The 9,194-nt window shown below is 41.4% G+C and overlaps 1 long non-coding RNA gene across 1 annotated transcript in view; it reads left to right on the top strand.

The window, feature by feature from the left end:
• LOC111732982 overlaps positions 1–105 on the top strand; it is a 23,509-nt gene extending 23,404 nt beyond the window's left edge. Inside the window, exon 2 of the long non-coding RNA XR_002777779.1 lies at positions 17–105. This is a non-coding gene — a long non-coding RNA (uncharacterized LOC111732982). The remainder of the gene's footprint in view (positions 1–16) is intronic.
• The last annotated feature ends 9,089 nt before the right edge of the window (positions 106–9,194 follow it).

Here is a 9,194-nt window from a genome sequence, read left to right as displayed (position 1 = left end):
CACCTAGGAAGAACAGGTGCCGTAGGCGAAAAAATAAAAAAATAAGGGATTGTAAGCTGACAAGGTCTTCGTAATCTGTGAGGACAACCAAGGGTTGCCACAACTGAAAAATAAAAAAGAAAAAATAAATAAAAATAAAAATAAAAAAGATACACATATGCAATGGAATATTATTCAGCCATAAAAAAGAATGAAATCTTGCCATTTGCAATAACATGGGTGGTCCTAGAGGGTATTAGCTGAGTGAAATAAGTTAGAAAGAGAAGGACGAATACCATATGATTTTATTTACTTGTGGAATCTAAAAAACAGAACAAATGGACAAACAAAACAGAAACAAACTCATAGATACAGAGAACAAACTGATGGTTGCCAGAGGGGAAAGGTGGTTGAAGAGATGAGTGGAAAAGGGGAAGGAGATAAGGAGGTACAAACTTCCAGTTATAAAATAAGTCATGGGGATGTAGTGTACAGCGTAAGGCATAGAGTCAATGATAACTGTTACAACTATATGCGGGTATGCTAGACTTATTGTGACGATCACTTTGTAAGGTATGTAAATGTTGAATCATTATGTCGTACTCCTGAAACTATAATAAAAAATAAATTGAAGAAAATAAAAAAGAGGGACAGTCACATTCACCGCATCATTATTTTGCTTGATGGGGATTTGGAGGGGCCTGGGGTCCGTTGCTGGGCAGAGGGGTGGGCAATATACAGGCAAGAGTCCTGTGAGCAGCTGGGGGTAACAGATTTGGCTTGCATGAAGCAACCTGGATGGCTCTTCCTAACCAAGTTCCTCATGATAGCCCAAAAGAGAAAACGACCCAAATGTCTATCAACTGATGATAGATAATAAAATGTTCATTCCTCCATATGGTAAAATAAGGCCATGAAACACTGACACATGCTACAATGTGGATGAACTTGGAAAATCATATAGTGAGTGAAAGAAGCCAGACGTAGAAGTCACATACCATACAATTCCATTTATATGAAATGTCCACAATAAGCAAATGCATAGAAACAGAAAGCAGATTACTGATTGCCAGGGGCGATGGGAAGAGGGCGTGAAGGGTGACTACTAAGGGGTTTGAGCTTTCTTTTGGGGCTGATAAAAATGTTCTGGAATTAGATTAAGGTGATAGTTGCACAACCTTGTGAAGTTAGTAGAAACCACTGAGCTGTACATTTTAAAAGGGATGAATTTTATGGTACGTGAATTATAGCTCAAGAAAAATAAGTAAACACATGAAGATTCTGATTTAAGCAAGAAACAAAATGCCAATAGAGAAAAGAAGAAATAAGAGCTAGGGATAACGCAAAACCATGTAGATAAATGAAAAACACGTGCACATAAGACAAACTACATCTTCCAGAGTCAGAAACAAAGAAAAAGATACACACCAAACTCTCTAGGATGGTTGGGATTCTAGAATGGAATGGATAAAGGAAATAAATGAAAAAAGAGGCAATGATCCCCCCATAATCCCTCCCATAACCACACCCCACCTTACTCCCTACCTTCCTGTCAAACTCTAAATTACTTGTGAATAAGTTTAGTGAAAATGGCACAGATACAATACAAAATTATAAAATTTCATTGAAGGGATAAAGCAAAATCTGAAGCAATAGAAAAACATATCATATCTTTGATGGGTCAACGTTGATAAAATATAAAATTTCTCACAAATTAATTTATGACTTTAATGCAATTACATTCAACATCTCCACGGAGAAGGGATAATTATTTTTCTTGAATTGGATAAAAATTATATGAAAGTATAGCCAAGACAAATGTAACAAGGAAGAGGAAGGTAATTCAATTGATGAAGTTTAAAATGGATCATTAAATAGATGAATAAGAAAAGAATTAACATCCACAACCGTATCCCAGGATATACGAATATCTACATGTGAAAAAAGTGGCATTTTAATTTCCAGGGAAGAAGGTGATTTACTTTTAAAGTGGTGTTGGCCCAACCATGAATATCCATCCAAAAAGACAGGTGGACCCTTGAAAACTATCCAAAACTTTGAGCCCAATTTCCTGCCTTAGAAAATAAAGACAAATGTATTAACCTTTTAAAAATTAAAAAAAAAAAAAGACGGGTAGACCCTCTGCTGATGAATTAAACAAAAATATATTCAAATATATTCCAGGTAGATGCAATACTCAAATATAAAAGAATAGAAATCTTGCTAGGAAATCTAAGTGACTACACATACGACCTGAGGACAAAAGAGACTTTTCCTAAGCAATACTGGAAACTCTGGGTGACAAAACATACCACAAATTTTGAAGTCAATAATTCAAATGACAAAGAGCACGTACAAATTGAGAAAAAGATAATCCAAGGGGAAAAAAGGGACAAAGAATGTGAAAGCAGTACACAGAAAAGTAAATTCAAGTCACCAAAACTCAGTTTCAGCAGTAACTGGATAAATGTAGATTAAACCCACAGCGACATGCCAATACCACTTTCTCAGACTGGCAAAAATTTTTAAAAGTGATAACACTATTGCTTGTGAGGCTGTAGGGAAAAAGACACTTGTGAATCGCTCATCGGTGTGGCTGTGCTCTCCAAAAGGGTTTGAACACTATCTTGGCAACATCTATTTTGGATACAAATCTTTTTTCAGATGTGTTCTGTAAATATTTTCTTCCAGTCTGTGACTTATCATTTCATCTTCTCAACAGCATCTTTTGCAGAGCAAAAGTGTTTAATCTTAAAGTTCATCATCAATTTTTTTCTTTCATGGATTATGCCTTTGATGTTGTATGTAAAAACCCATTACCAAATCCAACGTCACCTAGATTTTCTCCTACCTATGTTTCCTCCTAGAAGCTTTATTGTTTTGTGTCTTACATCTACCTCTATGATCCCTTGCGTGTGTGCTAAAATGCATATAAAACACGATTTACCACTTTAATAATTTTTAAGGGTACAATTAAGAGGCATTGAGTACATTCACAATGTCCTGCAACCATCACTGCTACCTATTTCCAGGACTTTAAAAAATTTATTTTTAATCATAGTTGACATTATTTCCAGAACCCTAAGAGAAACAGTATCCATTTAACAACAACTCCCCACTCCCCTCCTCCCTAGCCTGTGGTAACCTCTATTCTACTTTCCGTCTCTGTAAATTTGCCTGTTCTAGGTAACTCGTTATGATCCATTTTGGGTTCATTTTTGTGAAAAGTATAAGGTCTATGTCTAGATTATTTTATTTATTTATTTATTTTTGCATATGGAATTCCAACTCTTCCAGCACCATCTGTTGAAAAGATTGTCCTCTCTCCATGAAGTTACCAATGCTCCTCTGCTGTCGAAGATCAATCGACTATATTTATCTGGGTCTATTTCTGGGCTCTCTGTTCTGTTTCATTGATCTATGTGTCTATTTTTTTTTCTTTTGCTAATCTCACACTGTCTTGTGGAAATTCACACTGTACTGTGAATTTGTGGAAAGTCTTGTTGTTGTTGTTTTTTTCAGTATTGTGTTGGCTTTTCTAGGTCGTTCCCTTTCTGTATAAACTTTAGAATCGACCCTTTCTATCTACAACCTGACGTTATTGATGAAAATGAAAAAGACATAAGCCCTTCACCCAGCAATCTCATTCCTAGAAATCGTTCTCTTAGAAATAAAATCACAGTCAGGCAGAGAAAGACAAATAATGTGTGATATCTCTTACACATGGAATCCGAAAATAAAATAAACAAACAAACAAAACAAAAATAAAATCATAGATACAGAGAGCAAATTGGTAGTCGCCAGATGAGAGGGGTGTTAGGGGGATGGGTGGAAAAGGTGAAAGGATTAAGAAGTACAAATTGCTGGTTATAAAAACAGTCATGGGGGTGTACAGTAGAGCATAGGGAGTATAATCAATAATATTGTAATAACTATGTATGGTGTCAGATGAGTACTACACTTATCAGAGTGATCACTTCATAAAGTATATTATTTAATTGTCTAATCACCTTGTTGTACACCCGAAACTAATATAAATATTGTATGTCAACTATAATCAAAATTAAAAAAAAATTATTTACCACAAAAAAGAAAGAAACATACTCATCAGTACATATGGAACAGGTATAAAAATATGGTAGCATTTTTGTGTGTTTTTCTTTTTTAGTAGCAGAGGAAATAAAACCTGTAAACCGAGTGAAGCCTGTCAGAGGAAATGTGGTTGAATAGATTCTGGTTCATCTACACTGTGCAAGATTATCAAGCGATTAAAAAAAGTGAATTAGGACCTTAGCGAGCAGTCTGAGTATTTTCCATTAGGTAAAAGAACATGTATCCAATATAATTCCATATTTATAAAACAGTGATCCCAAGTCTCTATTTGTTGCTCTATTTATTTATGTTTATGTACTTTTATTCAATGAGCAAGGGGAACAACCTTGCAGGAAGCACTGTAGATGGTTACCTTCTAGGATGACTGATTTAAGAGGAAATAAGAGACAAAGAAAGGTTAGTTTCCCCTTCACAGCAGGTGAAAATTGTAACTCTTCTCTAAGCCAGCACTGTCCCATAGAAATATAATGTGATGCATGTATACAATCTTAACCACATTATAAAAGTATAAAAAGAAACAGATGAAATTTTAATAATTTTATGTAATTTATAATGTAATTTATTTAGCCCAATGTGCCCAAAATATCATTTCATCATGTCATTGATGTTTTAAGGAGCATTAACGAGGCATGTTATACTCTTTTTCTCTTACAAAGTCTTCAGAATTCAGTGTGTATTTTACACTTATACCTTGAGTCGGACTGGACACATTTCAAGTGCTTAAACCCACCTCTGGCCAGTGACCCACACTCTGGGCAGTGCAGCTCTGAAGACAACCTATAGGAAGACTCGAGCGCCCCCTAGTGACAGACTCAATTAACTCCATCCTCTTGACAACTTGGTCCAAACGGAACAAATCAGATTGTGTGGCTTTCTGCCTAGAATCTTCCATGGATCCCAGCTACCACCAGGTCACGTCCATACTCCCGGGTTTGGCTTTCAAGGCCTCTCTCAATCTGAGTCCTGCTCACCTCTCACAGGCAACTTCCTCTCCTTCCCCCCAGCCATACTGGCCTTGCTTACCATTCACTCAATCGCTCATCCACTAATTAATTCAATGAGTGTTCACAGAGGACCTCAGGGACACCCTAGCAGATGTGTGTCATCTCAGAGTCAGTGATGCTTGAGCTTCTGAGTCCAACAGTCTGCACTTCACTGACTGTCTCCTTGGGCCTCCGTCTTCACGTCTGACCCTGGGCTTCATACCTTAGTTGTAGGATTACTGAGGGAACTCAACATGATAATGAATGCAGAGCACCTGGCACACTGTAGGTGCCTAACAGATATTGACTGACCTAATGGCATTCTCAAGATTTGGAGGGCAAGGCAGAAAGCTGCAAGTAGAAACTCTGACTGTAGCTGGGGGATGGATGGGACCCTAGGGAGACAGGCTGGGCAGATGCTGGAGCCCCAGAGAAATGAGTGCGATGTCAGGGCTGGGGTTGTGTGCCCAGGTCCTTCCTCCTGCAGCAGGACTAACCCATGCCTGGCCCAGTGGTCCCGATCTTTGCAGAATCCACTTGTAGTTCTTAAAATATCGAGCAGTCTCCCCAGACTGCTCAGTCCTATCTGTCACTGGTCTCCCTTTGGTCCTCGTACTCCAGTCGTTCGACTTACTCAGGGCCTTTACACATGCTGTTTCCTCTCATTGGGATGCTTTTTCCATCTTTTCTCTCGGCTTAACTCCTCCTTGTCTGGCCGATCTCAGAGCAAGTGCTACCACCTTGGAGAAGCCTCCGCAGACTCCCCCACCTACATCTGGCCCTTCTGCGACACCACCATTCAAATGTGAGTTCTGGGGATGTTTGCTTTTCTTGTTGCTGTGTCTCCCCACCCAGCACCTAAAACAGTGTCTGGTATACAGTAGGCATTCAATAAATGCCAGTCGAATGAACATCCCCCAGACACTTTGATACACTGCAGGGGGCCAGGTCTCAAGTCTGTTTCTGCTTGCCTTCCAGTCCCCAGTGCCTGATACATAGTAGGTGCTTAATAATGGTTGTTGCAGAAATGGATGATGACCTCAGGCCTGAGTCACTGGGCACCTGTGTGTTGGGCTGTCATGTGGCCATTGCATAATTTGTTCAGCCTGACCCCACCTCATTTTCTCAGGAAAATGACCAGAAGAGAGATTTTCTTTCCTATTTGGAGAATGAGAGAACCGAGGTCTGGAGGTTGAGAGACACAGCTCGAGCCCCGTGTCTTGCTCATCCCTCTGGAGCTGATTGTGAAGTTTCTTCTCCATCAGGGAAAGTCACAACAGGGTAGGCTCAATAACGCATACGCACCTCGGAGATGCCCACAGCCCAATCCCCGGCACCTGTGACTATGTTACCTGACATGCAGACGTATTTGCAGATCGGATTAACTTAATGATCTGGAGGCGATTAGGAGATTGGCCTGCATTGCCAGAGGGACCCAGTGTCATCACAAGGGTCCTTATAAGAGGTAGGCAGGAGGGTCAGAGAGGGATGGAAGGTGCCACAGTGCTGGCTTTGAAGATGGAGAAAGGGGTCATGATCCAAGGAATGTGGGTGTCCTCTAGAAGCTGGAAGAGGTGAGGAATGGCTCCTCCCCTGCAGCCTCCAGAGTAAACCAGCCCTGCCAACTCCTGGAGGTGAGCTCGGTGAAAGACATTTCAGACTTCTGACGTTCAGAGCTGCAAGAGAATAAATGTGTGTTTTCTAAGCCACCAAGTTTGTGGTCATTTACTATAGTGGCCATGGAAAACTCATACACTCTCCAACCTGAGAAGAAGCTTCCAGCAGGTCAGTAGGCAGAAGGCATCTGACAGATGCCATGTGACCATCGCTTCGGCATCCAAAGCCCCATGTTTCAGACACAACTGGCCCTGCCGTCCCAAATGTCTCCCAGAAACCAGCGGCCCAGTCTGCCCTTCCCGGAGACAGAGAGAGGATTACGACTTCGGAGCGACGGAACTGTCAGAAGTAGAGAAGATGCTCGACTGGCAGCCAGCACCCAGACTTTCTCTCCGTTAAGAGAGGAAAGAAAAACCAAGAAAACTTTTGAGCACTCAGTGAACCTGGCCAGACGTCATATTTCTGACTGCCCTGAGGAACAATGGGGAGGAATAAGGCCCTCCCAGCCGCTCGGGCTGGAGACAGAGGGCATAGGTCAGGAGGCATGGGATGCTGCTGGGGAGACCGCTGGCCTCAGATGAGCCCAGATGCGAGACTGCGGCCTCTATGTTAAAAAAAAAAAAAAAATTGTGGTAAAATCCGCATAACATAAAATTTACCATCTTAAGTTAACAAAAACATTAAATTCTTAAATTTTTTCCCAACTGCATTGAGAAATAATTGACAAATATAATTGCATATTTAGGGTACAATGTGATGACTTGATACACATATATATTGTGAAATGATTACTTAGTAATTTTAAAGTGTACTATATGGTGGCATTAAGTACATTCTAGATGCAGTGCACCCATCCCCACCATCCATTTCCAGAACTTTCTCATCTTCACAAACCAACACTCCGTCCCCATTAAACGCTAACTCCCCATCCCCCACCCCCAGCCTCTGGCTCCCACCAACTACCTTCTGTCTACGAATCTGATGCCTCTAGGGACCTCTTATGAGTGGCATCACACAGTGTTTGCCCCTTTGTGTCTGGCTTATTTCACTGAGCATAAGGTCCTCAAGGTTCACACAGGTCGTAGCCTGTGTCAGAATCCCCTTTTTAAAGTTAAACACTATTCAGTTGTGTGGATGGACCACACCGTGCTTATCGATTCATCTGTAGATGGACGCTTGGATTGCTTACGCCTTTTGGCTATTGTGAATAATGTTGCTATAAACATGGGTGTGAAAATATTTTTCAATACCCTGGTTTCACTTCTTTTGGGCATATACCTAGAAGTAGAATTGCTGGATAATACGGTAATTCTATTTCTAATTTCTTGAGGACCCTCTAGACTGTTTTCCGCAGCAGCTGCATCCTTTTGCACTTCCCACCAGCAATGTCCAGGGTTCCAATATCTCCTCATTCTCACCAATGCTCTTTATTTCCCCCCTTTTTTTTTTTTAAATAAGAGCCATCCTAGTGGGTGTGAGGCAGCATCTCACTGGCATCACAGCTCTTTGCCTTGCAAAAATGCAGAGTGGTCCCCTGTTGCCTTCTGGCTTCTGGTGGTCACAGATGAGAACACTCTCCTAGGACTTCCTCTTGATCCTGCAATCCGTGACCTTCTGGATGTGGCAGGTCCCCTCCGTCAGGAGGTGAGTCTGAGAGTTGGGAGTCTTCCTTTCAGAAACACAGGTCTGTCTTCAGCTGAGGAAATGTTCGGCCATCACTGTTGTATGGCTCTGCTTGTTCTTGGAGTGCCGGGAAGTGCTCTCCATTTGGAGGTCCCTGCCTTTGACCTCCAAGTGGCTTTGAGGTGCAGTATTTCTTCCACCTCCCCTCTTGGCCAGCAGTTTTGTTGTCATCAGTGGCCACCCTTCCTTCCCCTGGGTTGAGTGACAGCTGGACCACATGATGGTTAAGCCATGTCTGCAGCCCCCGGATGACTCTTAATGCTTTCCGCAGAGCTCCTTGCCATGCTCTTGTGAATGTGCTGTTCCTGTTCTTCCTGTCACTCTGGCTTCATAGAAGTCACCTGGGACAGCTGTCCCTTTTGCATCCTGGGCTTGTGCTCTCCAGTGGCTGAAAATGCTGGGAATTGTCTCTCTGTCCAGGCTTCTCCACTCTGTCCATTGTAACTTCGGCAGACAGGCTGATTGGAGGGGAGGTGACAAGAGTGATCGTCCGTTAATAATTATTAAAGCTGAATGAGGGGTTCGTGGAGGTTCACTACTGGCTGTATATTCTGTCTACTTTTGCATATGTTTGACGTTTTCCATAACAAAATATTTCCAAAAAACTCTGCATGATATCTAGCGTGAGATGACGCCTGTACTGGGATATTTCCTGGAGCACTGTCTGAAATTACAAACATAGGTGACTAGGGAGTAAATTGCAGTTCAGCTCACCCAATGGAGTCCTCCAAAGACATAAACAAGAATGAGCAAGTTCTTTCCAGACTAACACAGAAACAGTGCCAAGATGTCTCAAGAAGTGAAAAGAACAAGTCCATC

This window comes from Pteropus vampyrus, unplaced genomic scaffold (genome assembly GCF_000151845.1).
Source record: "Pteropus vampyrus isolate Shadow unplaced genomic scaffold, Pvam_2.0 Scaffold510, whole genome shotgun sequence".
In the NCBI taxonomy this organism is placed as follows: Eukaryota; Metazoa; Chordata; class Mammalia; order Chiroptera; family Pteropodidae; genus Pteropus; species Pteropus vampyrus.
The sequence above is the reverse complement of the archived record's forward strand: the minus strand, read 5'-3'. Positions and strand labels throughout refer to the sequence as shown.